Genomic DNA, 18,722 nt, shown 5'->3' with positions numbered 1-18,722 from the left:
TTTTTCCTTATAATTTACCATTCATAGTTCTTAAATATTTTTTTTAATTTATTTATTTTTAATTTTTACTTTACAATTCTGTATTGGTTTTGGCATAGATTGACATAATCCACCACAGGTGTACATGCGTTCCCAAACATGAACCCCCCTCCCACCCCCCTCCCCACAACATGTCTCTGGGTCATCCCTGCGCGTCAGCCCCAAGCGTGTCATATCCTGCATCAGACATAGACTGGCATTTCGATTCTTACATGTTATTATACATGTTTCAATGCCATTCTCTCAAATCATCACACCCTCTCCCTCTCCCTCTGAGTCCAAAAGTCCGCTATACACATCTGTGTCTTTTTTGCTGTCCTGCATACAGGGTCATCACTGCCATCTTCCTAAATTCCATATATATGTGTTAGTATACTGTATTGGTGTTTTTCTTTCTGGCTCACTTCACTCTGTATAATCGGCTCCAGTTTCATCCATCTCATCAGAACTGATTCAAATGTATTCTTTTTAATGGCTGAGTAATACTCCATTGTGTATATGTACCACAGCTTTCTTATCCATTCATCTACTGATGGACATCTAGGTTGTTTCCATGTCCTGGCTATTATAAACAGTGCTGCGATGAACATTCTACGATCCACCTCCCAGAATTCTGGAAATAAAAGCAAAAATAAACAAATGGGATCTAATTAAAATTAAAAGCTTCTGCACAACAAAGGAAAACATAAGCAAACTGAAAAGACAGCCTTCCGAATGGGAGAAAATAATAGCAAATGAAGCAACTGACAAACAACTAATCTCAAAAATATACAAGCAACTCCTGCAGCTCAATTCCAGAAAAATAAACGACCCAATCAAAAAATGGGCCAAAGAACTAAATAGACATTTCTCCAAAGAAGACATACGGATGGCTAACAAACACATGAAAAGATGCTCAACATCACTCATTATTAGAGAAATGCAAATCAAAACCACAATGAGGTACCACTTCACACCAGTCAGAATGTCTGCGATCCAAAAATGTCTCTGCTTTTTAATATCCTATTTAGGATTGTCATAGCTTCTCTTCCAAGGAGCAAGTATCTTCTAATTTTATGGTTTCAGTCACCATTTGAAGTGATTTTGGATCCCAAGAAAATAAAGTCTCTTTCTGTTTCCATTGTTTGGGGCATACTGTGCCTCAATCTCTTCTCAGTGTCACATTAAGAATTATGCTGTAACGTACAACTTCCTCAGGAACAAAATACTCTTTTCCAGTTCCTTTTTATTAATAGTTTAAGCAGGATCCACTCTTCTGTTTATAGTGGCTTTGTTCATTGACTGGCTCCGAGGTCATTTCTACCAGAGTCACCTTAGGTCCTTTGTCCTCTATGATGTTTTTGGTCAAAGTTTCCCTGGAACTTCAGCAGTTCTCTTTTAAAACCTTCTGCTAATACTGCCTCTTATCACATGGAGAGAATATTCACATTAGCCACTAGCTATTGCTTATAAAAGGAACATTTTACAGAAAATAAATAACATATGCCTTCTCCAAAGGATCTTCTTTTATTCAATTTGCAGGGATCTGCTATCAAGGAGGGTGAGCAACCGAATTCAAATTTAGTGGTAGGCAATGTGATGGTCAAAAGAATGGCTGTGAGAGGTCTACATTTTCATTGTATAAACTTAGGCTAAGTATTTGGTCTCTGAATCTTGGATTCTTGTGAAAAAACAATATGCAACTCAGAGTATTGTTATAAAGATTAAATCAGATAGCAAGTAAATGCCTAGCACCCATCACCAAGCATTACACAGACAATACATCCATCACCTACTTTGATGCCAAAGAGGACATCAAAGCATGCAGATGAACGACCAGTTACAAGTTATATAAGAATGTTCAAATATGAAACATTTTTAAATTATGAAAATAAAAGTCTAAGGAATAAGCTGATTGATTTGCTAACTTAATATTTATGTCTATGACCTCTATGTCCCAGCATAATAAATGCTAATTTCTTTTCATAACCTCCCCTAATATCCTACCCAAAGACCTATAATGAAATCAGTTATTTTTCCAGATGGATACTTCTAATGACCTACATGTTAAGAGCACTTACTTTATTTACTGGGTCACTTACCAGTGAATCAAATAAGCAGTTTTGATAAAGGAAATGCAAGGAGTACGTTCAAGTCATAGATTTACCACTTACCATCTGCATAGTTTACATATTGATCTTTCTAGACCAAATTTTTCCAGCTGTAAAATGGTCATCTATAGCTGTTTTATAAGTCTGTACATGTTTCTTATAAAGATCAAAACCCATACTCTTCAGCTTTGTAAATTTAGGACTTTTATAAATATAAGTGATATTATTATCCATGTTTCCCTGACTAATATATTTGAATACATTCAAATAAAGTTTTTGATTGTATATGTGTTTATATTTACAATTTATAGGTCCAAATTTATTTTTTCTCATAAAAACTATGCCTTAGAGAGAAATTAAAACTTGAAGTCTGTGAAAGGATAGTCACCTATCTTTTTCTCTCTTGATCCTTAAGAAACAGAAAATAGTGCTGTCATGAGACAAATAGGGTGATTACATCATTTGCTGAACTATCTGTAAAGGTATGTGACAGAAGATGTCAATTCCTCACTTGCAATAAAACATGAATTGACACACTTGATTTACAGCATTATACTTGGGGTATCAAATGTTATTTTATTTTTTCAACCACTTCATATATGTAAAATATACCCAGGTCTCCTGCATTGCAGAAAAATTCTTTACCAGCTGAACCACCCGGAAAGCCCATTTCATATATACATAAATGAATCATTATCCATGGCACTTCTATCAACATCAAAATTCTCCAGCAACCTATGAACCATATGAACAATTGTTATTGGATGTATTTAAGGTGTACAGCATAATGTTTTATGATATAAATACAAAACATTGTGAAATGATTACCACAATGAAGCTAAGTAGCAGATCCAATCACCTATCAAAGTTATGAGTTCTTATATTTGTGTGTGGTGAGAACATTTAACATTAAATTTCTCAGCAAATTTCAAGAATAAAATACAGTAGAGTCAGTTCACTATATCTACATTTGCATAACTCATGAATATAGAAAGCCAATTGTACTTCGCCATTTTATATAAAGAATTTGAGAGTCCATGGATATTGGTATCTAGAGATACTGGAACAAATCCCTCTGCAGATATTGTGGGACTATTCTACTATTAACTTTAGTACATTAAATCTCTAGAAATTAGTCATCCTGCACAACTGACTGTTTGACCCCTTTGACCAACATCTCTCAATGGACCCCTACTCTCCCAACCCGGGCACTCTACATTTATGAACTCAACTTTTTAAGATTCCACATATTAGTGATACCTGTGAAAGATTTGTCTTTCTGTGTTTGGCTTGTTTCACTTAACATGATATCCTCCAACTTTATCCATGGTATCATAAACGGTAAGGCTCCCTTCTTTTCAAAGACCATACAGTATCGCATTCTCTCTGTGTGTATCTCACATCTTTATCCATTCATCTGCCAGGGAACATATAGGTTGCTTCTATATCTTAGTATTGTGAATAATTCTGCAATGAACATGAGACTGCATATATCTCCCCAAAATACTGATTTTATTTCTTTGGGATGTATACCCAGAAGTGGGATTGCTGAATCATATAATTTTTATACTTTGAACTTTTTGAGGAAACTCCATACTGTTTTCCATACTTGCTGCACAATTTTACATTTGCATCAATAGCAAACAAAAGTTCCCTTTTCTCTACATTCTCACTAACACTTGTTTCTTTTCTCTTTTTGATAATCATTCTTATGATATCTTATTGTGGTCTTGATTGGCTTCTCTGTGATAATTAGTGATGTTGAGAACCTTTTCACATATCTGCTAACCACTTGCGTGTATTCTTTAGAGAAATATATATTTGATCCTTAGCCCATTTTTCAATCAAGTTTTTGCTTTTTGCTGTTAAGTTGTTTGAGTTCCTTATATATTTCAATATTAAGTGAAAGAAAGAAAGTGAAAGTTGCTCAGTCGTGTCCAACTCTTTGCAGCCCCATGGATTAAACAGTCCATGGAATTATCTAGGCCAGAATACCAGAGTGGGTAACCTTTCCCTTCTACAGGGGATCTTCCCAACCTAGAGAATGAACCCAAGTCTCCCACATTTGCAGTCTGAGCCACAAGGGAAGCCCATTTGATATTAACTCCTTCTTTATTGGATAAAATATTTTTCAATATTTTCTCCCATTCTGTAAGTTTCCTTCAATAGTCAACAATACTCTGTTGATTACTTCCTTAAACTTGAAGAAGTTTTTCACTTTGATGCAATCCCATTTTTTGAGGCAGGGGCTTCCCAGGTGGTAAAAAAGAAAAATCCACCTGCCAATGGAGGAAATGGGAGAGATGTGGATTCCGTCCCTGGGTCAAGAAGATCCCCTGGAGTAGGAAATTGCAACCCACTCCAATATGCTTGCCTGAACAATTCCATGGACAGAGGGACCTGGCAGGGGCAGTCTTTGGGGTCACAGAGAGTCAGATATGGCTGAGCACACACTACTTGGCACACATGGGGAAAAATGGCATTTATTTTTTCTTTTGTTGTTTGGGCTTTCGGAGTCATATCCAAAAATATTTGTCCAGAATAATGTCAAGAACTTTCCCCCTACATTGTCTTCTGGTATTTTTATGGTTTCTGGTATTACACTTAGGTCTTTAATTCATTTTGAGTTTATTTTTGTGTATGACATAAGAATCCAATTTCACTCTTCTGTGTGTGGACACCCATTTTTCTCAACACCAATTACTTAAGGGACAGTTCTTCTTCTACTGTGTATTCTTGATAGCCTTCTCAAAAATCAGTTGACCATGGATGCGTGGATTATTCTTGGGTTCTCAGTTCTGTCCCATTTGTCTATATGTTTCTTTGACAGCACCATACTATATCCTGTGTACACAGCATATTGTTCAGTCTTGTTTTTTGCTTATTTGATTTTTAATCCCTTCAGCCACTCTATATCTCATGGCTGGAAAATTTAATTGTTTATATTTAAAGTAATTATTGATAGGTAAGGACTTACTTTGCCATTTTATTGTTTTCTTCTTTTTAAATATACATTTATTATTTTAATTGGAGGTTAATTACTTTACAATATTGTATTGGTTTTGCCATACATCAACATGAATCCACCACAGGTATACACGTGTTCCCATCCTGAACCCCCCTCCTCTCTCCCTCCCTGTACCATTCCTCTGGGTCATCCCAGTGCACCAACCCCAAGTATCCAGTATCATGCATCGAACCTGGACTGGCAATTCATTTCAAATATGATATTATACATGTTTCAATGCCATTCTCCCAAATCATCCCACCCTCTCCCTCTCCCACAGAGTCCAAAAGACTGTTCTATACATCTGTGTCTCTTTTGCTGTCTCGCATACAGGGTTATCATTACCATCTTTCTAAATTCCATATATATGCGTTAGTATATTGTATTGATGTTTTTCTTTCTGGCTTACTTCACTCTGTATAATAGGCTCCAGTTTCATCCACCTCATTAGAACTGATTCAAATGTATTCTTTTTAATGGCTAAGTAATACTCCATTGTGTATATGTACCACGGCTTTCTTATCCATTCATCTGCTGATGGACATCTAGGTTGTTTCCATGTCCTGGCTATAATAAACAGTGCTGTGATGAACATTGGGGTACACGTGTCTCTTTCAATTCTGGTTTCCTCGGTGTGTATGCCCAGCAGTGGGATTCAACCCAGAGGCATGGTACTGGGAGGGAGGAGAGAGGGGAGTTCAGGATGGGGAACACGTGTATACCTGTGGCGGATTCATGTTGATGTATGGAAAAACCAATACAATATTGTAAAGTAATTAACCTCCAACTAAAATAAATAAATTTATTTAATAAAAATGCAAATAAATATATATGCAAAACAAACAGACTCACAGATATAGAAAACAGTTACCACAGGGGAGAGGTAAAGTGGGGAGGGGCAAATTGTGGGTATGGGATTAGGAAATACAAACTATTATGTATAAAGTAGATAAGTGACAAGGATATATTATGTAGCACAGACATAAGACATTATCTTATAATAACCTTTAATGAAGTTTAATCTATAAGTTTACTGAATTGTTATTGTATGTGGAAAACTCTGAAAGAGATGGGAATACCAGACCACCTAACCTGCCTCTTGAGAAATCTGTATGCAGGTCAGGAAGCAACAGTTAGAACTGGACATGGAACAACAGACTGGTTCCAAATAGGAAAAGGATTATGTCAAGGCTGTATATTGTCACCCTGCTTATTTAACTTCTATGCAGAGTACATCATGAGAAACGCTGGACTGGAAGAAACACAAGCTGGAATCAAGATTGCCAGGAGAAATATCAATCACCTCAGATATGCAGATGACACCACCCTTATGGCAGAAAATGAAGAGGAACTAAAAAACCTCTTGATGAAAGTGAAAGAGGAGAGTGAAAAGTTGGCTTAAAGCTCAACATTCAGAAAACGAAGATCATGGCATCTGGTCCCATCACTTCATGGGAAATAGATGGGAAAACAGTGGAAACAGTGTCAGACTTTATTTTTTTGGGCTCCAAAATCACTGCAGATGGTGACTGCAGCCATGAAATTAAAAGACGCTTACTCCTTGGAAGAAAAGTTATAACCAATCTAGATAGTATATTCAAAAGCAGAGACATTACTTTTCCGACTAAGGTCCGTCTAGTCAAGGCTATGGTTTTTCCAGTAGTCATGTATGGATGTGAGAGTTGGACTGTGAAGAAGGCTGAGTGCCGAAGAATTGATGCTTTTGAACTGTGGTGTTGGAGAAGACTCTTGAGAGTCCCTTGGACTGCAAGGAGATCCAACCAGTCCATTCTGAAGGAGATCAGCACTGGGATTTCTTTGGAAGGAATGATGCTAAAGCTGAAACTCCAGTACTTTGCCCACCTCATGCGAAGAGTTGACTCATTGGAAAAGACTTTGATGCTGGGAGGGATTGGGGGCAGGAGGAGAAGGGGACGACCGAGGATGAGATGGCTGGATGGCATCACTGACTCGATGGACGTGAGTCTGAGTGAACTCCGGGAGATGGTGATGGACAGGGAGGCCTGGCGTTCTGCGATTCATGGGGTCGCAAAGTGTCGGACAGGACTGAGCAACTGAACTGAACTGAACTGAACTGAACACATGAAATAAACATAATATTGTAAGTCAACTATGCTTCAATTAATGATAAATTAAATTTTCAGAAAATAAATTAGTTTTAATATAATATATTTATGTTTTTTAATTAGGAGAGATTATCTAATATTTAGAAAATATCTGTGATTATTATGCATGTTAAGAGTGGGAAAAATACAGAAATTTAGATAAGCACAAGATAAGATTTTAATATTATTTGGATGAAAATTCCCAATGGAAATCATCCTGAATTTTTTCCATGAAAACAAACATTATCCAAGGAAAGGAAACAATTGATTCACAGTATTATAGGCACTTTACTTGAATTAGTTTATTTATTATTCACTGCAACTACAAAAGCTTGTGTTATGTTCCTTAAGCTTTTAGAGAAGAGAATGAGAGATGTTTGGGAAATGTTACATATCTGCTGTGTCAGTATGGGTTTTCAATCCTGTTCAATATGACTTAAAAGTCCATGCTCTTTCCACTTCACCAAGTTTTCAAAATAACCATGACCTTTCAAATACAAAAAGATGAAACTCTAAGAATAAACTAAGTATACTGACAGCTAAAGCCTCTGTCTTCTGAGGAATGTTTTAAATAGAAGAACATATAAAAGAAAAATTGAATCTTAATAAAACAGAATGTATTCATCCTGAATTTTATTTCCAACTTTCAATTTTTGGTCTCAAATAGATATTTTAAGCACAAAACAAGGTGACAGTCAAATTGTTACTGACCAGAGTTTTTAGACTTCCTTAATCAATAGAATTTGGTAAGAGGCTAGACAAGATATTCAGCAAGGCTTTTTGAGGCTCCTACTGCAGCTTAGGTGGTCTGCCTACACCTTTGGTGGTGTTGAATGCAGGGGGCAGGCGCAGTATCCTGTTTTGCTCCTGGCTTTTCAAAAGTGGCAGTTGGATTTCTGATATTTTTGTAGCTTATAACAAGATATGTAATTTGCCCAAAGTGCACATGTGCTCGGTTATCTTTACTCTCGTATAGTTTCTTAGTATTCTGTTGCTTGAGGACATGTGTCCAGGTATTTGTCTAGGTGAAGCACTGCAGCAAAGGGCTCCAAGTCCCAGGTCCAAGGCTGTCTCAAAATGACATAATGTTGCTGAAACTCAGCCTCTGTTCACTGGTGCTGAACAGAAACATAGAGACAGAGTTTTGAGTGAAGTAGAAAAGAGTATCTTTTATTGCTTTGCCAGGCAAAGGGGGCCAACAGTGGACTAATGCCCTGAAGACTGTGTGACCCACCATGGAGGGGCTAGTGAGGAGTTTTATAGTGTTCAAGGAGCAGGGTGTGATCAGCTCGAGGAAAGTTCTTGGACTGGTTCGCCGGGGTCCAGCCCCCGCAGGATCCAGGGAAACCTGAAGGAGGAACGGCGTTGGCGATTGCGATTGATTTAGAGAGAGATAGATAGATAAGAATGTTGTAGATAAGAAAATAGAGGAGAGAAAGAGGCTGATATTCCTTGGTTTACATAGAGAACCAATAAAACTTCAAGACAAGAAGTTTGCCCTGTTCACGGAGGCCACAGGTGCCCTCTTGGTCTCCCGAGGGAGTGAAGACGCAGAATGTCTTCCCGTTCAGGTCTTAGAAACCCGGGCAGATAAGTGAATGCAGGGAGCCCCCATGCTCCAAGGGATCAGCCTGAAAAAGAGAGGGAGAGGGAGAGAGAGAGAGAAAGAAAGATAGAGAGAAGAAAAAACACGGGGTGACCAAGCTTCTGCAAGGCCCAAAAGCTTTATTTTTCAAAAGGTACTTTTATACCTTGCCTTATTCATAGAGGGAAATGAAAGACGCAAGGTAATACAGAGTCAGCCCAAACATTCCAGCAGTTTTGCCCTTATCGAAACGAGGATTTTTCTGCATACCTTTCCCACAAATGGTGTTGTGTACAGTATCTTCTGGCCTTGGAGGCCTGTGAACATTTTATGACCCTCTTTTGATAAAGGCTGCTCAACCAGAAAACTTATTTTCCCTCAAAGTGTTTTTTTCTTTATATTTTTAATCTATGTCAGCCTCAGAAAATGCCAAACAGAGTTATGTTTTTCACAGAGCAAAGGTGCAGTGAGTTACAAGAAAGAACCAATTAGCTCAAAAGTCTGATATGGTTAAATTCAAGACTACACGTGTTTTTCTTGCATTCTCACTATGTTAACTAATGCATTCCCAGGTGCACAGTGGATAAGAGATATGGGAACTTAGCAACAAGCACTGGCCCAATAATGAAATCCTACATCAGCACTAGCACTACTCTAATAACTTTTAACTCTTTCAAAGGCTCTCTGTTTTAGGCTATCCATGCCTCTCACAGTTGGGAGGCTGTAAATAATCACATGCATAGCTATAAGAGTCTGGATATACCTGTCAAGCAAGCTAGAATGCTAACAGAGGGAGTTTGATTTGAAATATTCCTCTCATGTCCAGGAGACTTATTAGCTATAGCCCTAAGTTGATTTTCTCCAGAGAAAGGTGGTCAGGGTTAGCCCCCTGTTAATGTCAGAAGACTTGGTGAAAGTCATGAAACAGTAAAACAGACAGATTCTGGTTCTGGGGTAGATGCTTGAGAAAGCCTAGGGAGCCCCTTGAGTTCTGAAGCCTTGCTTAACAGTTCTCTTCCACATGACCTTGTCATGGGTGGGATCTCCCGTGGCGGCTCCCGGCACTGGTTGGCATCAAGTTGAAATTTCAAGTATCATCAACCTTCTGGTTTCAACCAGTCTAGGGTCTATGTTCTTGTGGTCAGCAGTTTTCATCTGGGGTTGGGGGGTGATATGCTTCCTGCAAAAACAGCTTAGGAATGTGTGTCAGGCCTTTATCTCTATCTTTCAGGGAACTGGAAGCTTGGTGGTTCTGTTATGTGGCAGAATTAGAAATTATTACCAGTTCCTTAACCCTAAAGCCACTCTTTGTTTCTACATCTTCATGTTTCCCAGTCATTAAGTCTTGAGTCAGCATTTTACCTCAGAAAACAAGGACACAGAGGCTTGTACACAGACAGGGGCTTGTACACAGTTTCAATTGGAAACAATAAAGAATTAACATTTGACTCAGCTACAGACTAGTATCTGTGTGCTATTTGTTATAATATAATGTTAATATATTCTAAAAATTTATATATAGCATGTTCAAGTAAGCAAACTATTTACTGGCTCTATGTTTTTCAATTAAAAGCCAACCTAATTCTATTTACTTAAAATTTTTCTTTCTTACAACTACATATCAGAAAAAAATGGGTCTTTCTTTAGGCCCTCTCTACTGATCAGTAACCTCTTTACTTCTCTTGAGTATTCATTCCTTAAATGAACTATAAATTCTTACAATACTATAACATTTCATGAAAAGGTCGCTACCTAACTACCACTCTCTTGTAACAGAGAAGAACAAACTTGACTCCATATTGGATGCATTCCTTTAGTTATAACCTTTGTGTGCTTAGTCTTGCTGGCTCTGCACTTTTTCAAAAAGAATGTTTTTTATAGCTTGAAAATACTTGATAACCCATTTTCAAAGCTCTTCCTCTCAGGCTTAACCTTTAAAAGTATAACACATTCTTTCATACAGAGAGAAAAGTTGGAAAACAGAGAATAACATTTCTCTTTCTGGAGATTTACAGGAACATCTTGATCAGACCTATGTGGACAGCTGTAAGAACAAAGGATTAGTACAGTCCCTCTGAGGTTTGGCTGGTACCAAGAAGTTCACATCAACCAGCCACATCCCCTCTCCTTTTAATATAAAAGAAGTCTGAATTCTAACTCTGAATAAGATGGTTCTTTGGGACTCTAGTCCACCATCTTCTTGGTCTGCTGGCTTTCCCAAATACCATTGATATTCCTGTCCCAACACCTGATCTCTCACTAGCAGTATGAACTTGAACTCAGTAACACCCTCACACATGGTTAAAAATTATTCCCAACTCTTTAAGTTAATTCCTTTGGCCAACTACATTTAGAATAAATCATCCTGGAAGGTTCCTCAGGAGGCTAGGTAGTGTACAATCAGAGGTTTATATTTTTGTGTGGATGGCAAGTTACATCCAGCTCCTTCTCTGATTTTTTCCTAAGGCATCACAAAATATGATATATTCTGAATGGTGTTGTTTTTAAGTCTTGATAATCACCTATCCAGGTGTTGAAGCAGGTTCAGATCTCCTTTGTGAAAAGAATCTTGTGTTTGCCTACATTACCAAGAAGGGAAGATACCATATGAAGATTAAATCCACCAGAAAGCATGATCTGGGGTCTATAGCCACCATATTAGAAAATCAGCACTGCCCATGGTCATGTGGTTCTCACAATATAATCTTTCCTAAATTAGCAACATAAGATGAAAACAATCAGAAAATAAGATCTCATGTCTGCTTTTCAATGCCTAGAAAAAGCCTAGATAAAAGATATAATATTTAGAAATTCAATTTAGGAATGCTTTAGTTCCACAATGAGGTGATTATCAGTCCAACTTGGCAAGTTTTTAGAAATGTCAATTCCTGGCTCTCACTCTCCAGATTCTCTTTTAGAATGGACCCAGGAACCTCTTAATAATAGAGTTTTAAGAGAGCTTAATGCTAATAGAGTTTTGCTAAGAGAATGCACTGGTCATAGCAAACACCCTCTTCCAACAACACAAGAGAAGACTCTATTTTTTTTTTTTTACTTTGCAATTCTGTATTGGTTTTGCCATACATTGACATGAATCCATCACGGGTGTACATGCGTTCCCAAACCTGAACCCCCCTCCCACCCCCCTCCCCACAACATCTCTCTGGGTCATCCCCGCGCACCAGCCCCAAGCGTGCCATATCCTGCATCGGACATAGACTGGCAATTCGATTCTTACATGATATTATACATGTTTCAATGTCATTCTCCCAAATCATCTCACCCTATCCCTCTCCCACTGAGTCCAAAAGTCCACTATACCCATCTGTGCCTTTTTTGCTGTCCTGCATACAGGGTCATCATTGCCATCTTTCTAAATTCCATATATATGCGCCAGTATGCTGTATTGGTGTTTTTCTTTCTGGCTTACTTCACTCTGTATAATCGGCTCCAGTTTCATCCATCTCATCAGAACTGATTCGAATGCATTCTTTTTAACAGCTGAGTAATACTCCATTGTGTATATGTACCACAGCTTTCTTATCCATTCATCTGCTGATGGACATCTAGATTGTTTCCATGTCCTGGCTATTATAAACAGTGCTGCGATGAACATTGGGGTACATGTGTCTCTTTCAATTCTGGTTTCCTCGGTGTGTATGCCCAGTAGTGGGATTGCTGGGTCATAAGGCAGTTCTATTTGCAATTTTTTAAGGAATCTCCACCCTGTTCTCCATAGTGGCTGTACTAGTTTGCATTCCCACCAACAGTGTAGGAGGGTTCCCTTCTCTCCACACCCTCTCCAGCATTTATTTCTTGCAGATTTTTGGATCGCAGACATTCTGACTGGTGTGAAGTGGTACCTCATTGTGGTTTTGATTTGCATTTCTCTAATAATGAGTGATGTTGAGCATCTTTTCATGTGTTTGTTAGCCATCCGTATGTCTTCTTTGGAGAAATGTCTATTTAGTTCTTTGGCCCATTTTTTGATTGGGTCGTTTATTTTTCTGGAATTGAGCTGCAGGAGTTGCTTGTATATTTTTGAGATTAGTTGTTTGTCAGTTGCTTCATTTGCTATTATTTTCTCCCATTCGGAAGGCTGTCTTTTCACTTTGCTTATATTTTCCTTTGTTGTGCAGAAGCTTTTAATTTTAATTAGGTCCCATTTGTTTATTTTTGCTTTTATTTCCAGAATTCTGGGAGGTGGATCATAGAGGATCCTGCTGTGGTTTATGTCGGAGAGTGTTTCGCCTATGTTCTCCTCTAGTTTTATAGTTTATGGTCTTACATTTAGATCTTTAATCCATTTTGAGTTTATCTTTGTGTGCAGTGTTAGAAAGTGATCTAGTTTCATTCTTTTACAAGCAGTTGACCAGTTTTCCCAGCACCACTTGTTAAAGAGATTGTCTTTACTCCATTGTATATTCTTTCCTCCTTTGTCAAAGATAAGGTGTCCATATGTATGTGGATTTATCTCTGGGCTTTCTATTTTGTTCCATTGATCTATATTTCTGTCTTTGTGCCAGTACCATACTGTCTTGATGACTGTGGCTTTGTAGTAGAGCCTGAAGTCAGGCAGGTTGATTCCTCCAGTTCCATTCTTCTTTCTCAAGATTGCTTTGGCTATTCGTGGTTTTTTTGTATTTCCATACAAATCTTGAAATTATTTGTTCTAGTTCTGTGAAAAATATCGCTGGAAGCTTGATAGGGATTGCATTGAATTTGTAAATTGCTTTGGTTAGTATACTCATTTTCACTATATTGATTCTTCCAATCCATGAGCATGGTATATTTCTCCAGCTATTAGTGTCCTCTTTGATTTCTTTTATCAGTGTTTTATAGTTTTCTATATATAGGTCTTTAGTTTTTTCAGGTAGATATATTCCTAAGTATTTTATTCTTTTTGTTGCAATGGAGAATGGAATTGTTTCCTTAATTTCTTTTTCTACTTTCTCATTATTAGTGTATAGGAATGCAAGGGATTTCTGTGTGTTGATTTTATATCCTGCAACTTTACTATATTCATTAATTAGCTCTAGTAATTTTCTGGTAGAGTCTTTAGGGTTTTCTATGTAGAGGATCATGTCATCTGCAAACAGTGAGAGCTTTACTTCTTCTTTTCCAATCTGGATTCCTTTTATTTCTTTTTCTGCTCTGATTGCTGTGGCTAAAACTTCCAGAACTATGCTGAATAGTAGTGGTGAAAGTGGGCACCCTTGTCTTGTTCCTGACTTTAGGGGAAATGCTTTCAATTTTTCACCATTGAGGATAATGTTTGCGGTGGGTTTGTCATATATAGCTTTTATTATGTTGAGGTATGTTCCTTCTATTCCTGCTTTCTGGAGAGTTTTTATCATAAATGGATGTTGAATTTTGTCAAAGGCCTTCTCTGCATCTATTGAGATAATCATATGGCTTTTATTTTTCAATTTGTTAATGTGGTGAATTACATTAATTGATTTGTGGATGTTGAAGAATCCTTGCATCCCTGGGATAAAGCCCACTTGGTCATGGTGTACAATCTTTTCAATGTGTTGTTGGATTCTGATTGCTAGAATTTTGTTGAGGATTTTTGCATCTATGTTCATCAGTGATATTGGCCTGTAGTTTTCTTTTTTTGTAGTATCTTTGTCAGGTTTTGGTACTAGGGTGATGGTGGCCTCATAGAATGAGTTTGGAAGTTTCCCTTCCTCTGCAATTTTCTGGAAGAGTTTGAGTAGGATAGGTGTTAACTCTTCTCGAAATTTTTGGTAGAATTCAGCTGTGAAGCTGTCTGGACCTGGGCTTTTGTTTGCTGGAAGATTTCTGATTACAGTTTCAATTTCCATGCTTGTGATGGGTCTGTTAAGATTATCTATTCCTTCCTGGTTCAGTTTTGGAAAATTGTACTTTTCTAAGAATTTGTCCATTTCTTCCAGGTTGTCCATTTTATTGGCATATAATTGCTGATAGTAGTCTCTTATGATCCTTTGTATTTCTGTGTTGTCTGCTGTGATCTCTCCATTTTCATTTCTAATTTTATTGATTTGATTTTTCTCTCTTTGCTTCTTGATGAGTCTGGCTAATGGTCTGTCAATTTTATTTATCCTTTCAAAGAACCAGGTTTTGGCTTTGTTGATTTTTGCTATGGTCTCTTTTGTTTCTTTTGCATTTATTTCTGCCCTAATTTTTAAGATTTCTTTCCTTCTGCTAACTCTGGGTTTCTCCAATTCTTCCTTTTCTAGTTGCTTTAGGTGTAGAGTTAGGTTATTTATTTGACTTTTTTCTTGTTTCTTGAGGTATGCCTGTATTGCTATGAATTTTCCTCTTAGCACTGCTTTTATAGTGTCCCACAGGTTTTGGGTTGTTGTGCTTTCATTTTCATTAGTTTTTATGCATATTTTGATTTCTTTTTTGATTTCTTCTGTGATTTGTTGGTTATTCAGAAGCGTGTTGTTCAGCCTCCATATGTTGGAATTTTTAATAGTTTTCCTCCTGTAATTGAGATCTAATCTTAGTGCATTATGGTCAGAAAAGATGCTTGGAATGATTTCGATTTTTTTGAATTTATCAAGGTTATATTTATGGCCCAGGATGTGATCTATCCTCGAGAAGGTTCCATGAGCACTTGAGAAAAAGGTGAAATTCATTGCTTTGGGGTGAAATGTCCTATAGATATCAATTAGGTCTAACTGGTCTAATGTATCATTTAAAGTTTGCGTTTCTTTGTTAATTTTCTGTTTAGTTGATCTGTCCATAGGTGTGAGTGGGGTATTAAAGTCTCCCACTATTACTGTGTTGTTGTTAATTCCCCCTTTCATACTTGTTAGCATTTGTCCTACATATTGCGGTGCTCCTATATTGGGTGCATATATATTTATAATTGTTATATCTTCTTCTTGGATTGATCCTTTGATCATTATGTAGTGGCCTTCTTTGTCTCTTTTCACAGCCTTTGTTTTAAAGTCTATTTTATCAGATATGAATATTGCCACTCCTGCTTTCTTTTGGTCTCTATTTGCATGAAGAGAAGACTCTACACATGGACATCACCAGATGGTCAACACCAAAATCAGATTGATTATATTCTTTGCAGCCAAAGATGGAGAAGCTCTATACAGTCAGCAAAAACAAGACCAGAAGCTGACTGTGGCTCAGATCATGAACTCCTTATTACCAAATTTAGACTCAAATTGAAGAAAGTAGGCAAAACCACTAGACCATTCAGGTATGACCTAAATCAAATCCCTTATGATTATACAGTGGAAGTGAGAAATAGATTTAAGGGCCTAGATCTGAGAGACAGAGAGCTTGATGAACTATGGGTGGGGGTTTGTGACATTGTACAGGAGACAGGGATCAAGACCATCCCCATGGAAAAGAAATACAAAAAAGCAAAATAGCTGTCTGAAGAAGCCTTACAAATAGCTGTGAAAAGTAGAGAAGTGAAAAGCAAAGGAGAAAAGGAAAGATAAAAGCATCTGAATGCACAGTTCTAGAGAATAGCAAGGAGAGATAAGAAAGCCTTCTTCAGTGATCAATGCAAAGAAATAGAGGAAAACAACAGAATGGGAAAGACTAGAGATCTCTTCAAGAAAATTAGAGATACCAAGGGAACATTTCATGCAAAGATGGGCTCGATAAAGGACAGAAATGGTATGGACCTAAGAGAAGCAGAAGATATTAAGAAGAGGTGGCAAGAATACACAGAAGAACTGTACAAAAAAGATCTTCATGATCCAATAAGCACAATAGTGTGGTCACTCACCCAGAGCCAGACATCTTGAAATGTGAAGTCAAGAGGGCCTTAGAAAGCATCAATACAAACAAAGCTAATGGAGGTGATGGAATTCCAGTTGAGCTATTTCAAACCCTGAGAGATGATGCTGTGAAAGTGCTGCACTCAATATGGCAGAAAATTTGGAAAACTCAGCAGTGGCCACAGGACTGGAAAAGGTCAGTTTTCATTCCAATCCTAAAGAAAGGCAATGCCAAAGAATGCTCAAACCACCGCACAATTGCACTCATCTCACATGCTAGTAAAGTAATGCTCAAAATTCTACAAGCCAGGCTTCAGCAATACCTGAACCGTGAACTTCCTGATGTTTAAGCTGGTTTTAGAAAAGGCAGAGAAACCAGAGATCAAACTGCCAACATCTGCTGGATCATAGAAAAAGCAAGAGAGTTCCAGAAAAACATCCATTTCTGCTTCATTGACTATGCCAAAGCCTTTGACTGTGTGGATCACAATAAACTGTGGAAAATTCTGAAAGAGATGGGAATACCAGACCACCTGACCTGCCTCTTGAGAAATCTGTATACAGGTCAGAAAGCAACAATTAGAACTGGACATGGAAAAACAGACTGGTTCCAAATAGGCAAAGGAGTATATCAAGGCCGTATATTGTCACCCTGCTTATTTAATTTCTATGCAGAGTACATCATGAGAAACGCTGGGCTGGAATAAGCACAAGCTGGAATCAAGATTGCCAAGAGAAATATCAATAACCTCAGATATGCAGATGATACCACCCTTATGGCAGAAAGTGAAGAGGAACTAAAAAGCCTCTCGATGAAAGTGAAAGAGGAGAGTGAAAAAGTTGGCTTATAGCTTAACATTCAGAAAACGAAGATCATGGCATCTGGTCCCATCACTTCATGGGAAATAGATGGGGAAACAGTGGAAACAGTGTCAGACTTTATTTATTTGGGCTCCAAAATCACTGCAGATGGTGACTGCAGCCATGAAATTAAAAGACACTTACACCTTGGAAGGAACGTTATGACCAATCTAGATAGTATATTCAAAAGTAGAATGAATCACCAGTCTAGGTTCGATGCAGGGTGCAGGATGCTTGGGGCTGGTGTGCTGGGATGACCTGGAGAGATAATGTGGGGGTAGGGGAGGTGGGGGGACGGTTCAGGATTGGTAACACGTGTACACCCATGGTGGATTCATGTTGATGTGTGGCAAAACCAATACAATATTGTAAAGTAAAAAATAATAATAATTTTAAAAAAGAGAGATGAAAAAATAAAATAAAATCCACCATTATAAAAAACAACAAAACAAAAAACAAAAGCAGAGACATTATTTTGCCAACAGAGGTCCGTCTAGTCAGTTCAGTTCAGTTCAGTCGCTCAGTCATGTCCGACTCTTTCTGACCCCATGAATCACAGCACACCAGGCCTCCCTGTTCATCACCAACTCCAAGAGTTCGCTCAGACTCATGTCCATCGAGTCTGTGATGCCATCCAGCCATCTCATCCTCGGTCGTCCCCTTCTCCTCCTGCCCCCAATCCCTCCAAGCATCAGAGTCTTTTCCAATGAGTCAACTTCGCATGAGGTGGCCAAAGTACTGGAATTTCAGCTTTAGCATCATTCCTTCCAAAGAACACCCAGGGTTGATCTCCTTCAGAATGGACTGGTTGGATCTCCTTGCAGTCCAAGGGACCCTCAAGAGTCTTCTCGAACACGACAGTTCAAAAGCATCAATTCTTTGGCACTCAGCCTTCTTCACAGTCCAACTCTCACATCCATACATGACCACAGGAAAAATCATAGCCTTGACTAGATGGACCTTAGTCGGCAAAGTAATGTCTCTGCTTTTGAATATGCTATCTAGGTTGGTCATAACTTTTCTTCCAAGGAGTAAGCGTCTTTTAATTTCATGGCTGCAGTCACCATCTGCAGTGATTTTGGAGCCCCCCCAAATAAAGTCTGACACTGTTTCCACTGTTTCCCTGTCTATTTCCCATGATGTGATGAGACCAGATGCCATGATCTTCATTTTCTGAATGTTGAGCTTTAAGCCAACTTTTTCACTGTCCTCTTTCACTTTCATCAAGAGGCTTTTTAGCTCCTCTTCACTTTCTGCCATAACGGTGTTGTCATC

Source organism: Oryx dammah, unplaced genomic scaffold, assembly GCF_014754425.2.
Source record: "Oryx dammah isolate SB20612 unplaced genomic scaffold, SCBI_Odam_1.1 HiC_scaffold_11229, whole genome shotgun sequence".
Taxonomy (NCBI): Eukaryota; Metazoa; Chordata; class Mammalia; order Artiodactyla; family Bovidae; genus Oryx; species Oryx dammah.
The sequence above is the reverse complement of the archived record's forward strand: the minus strand, read 5'-3'. Positions refer to the sequence as shown.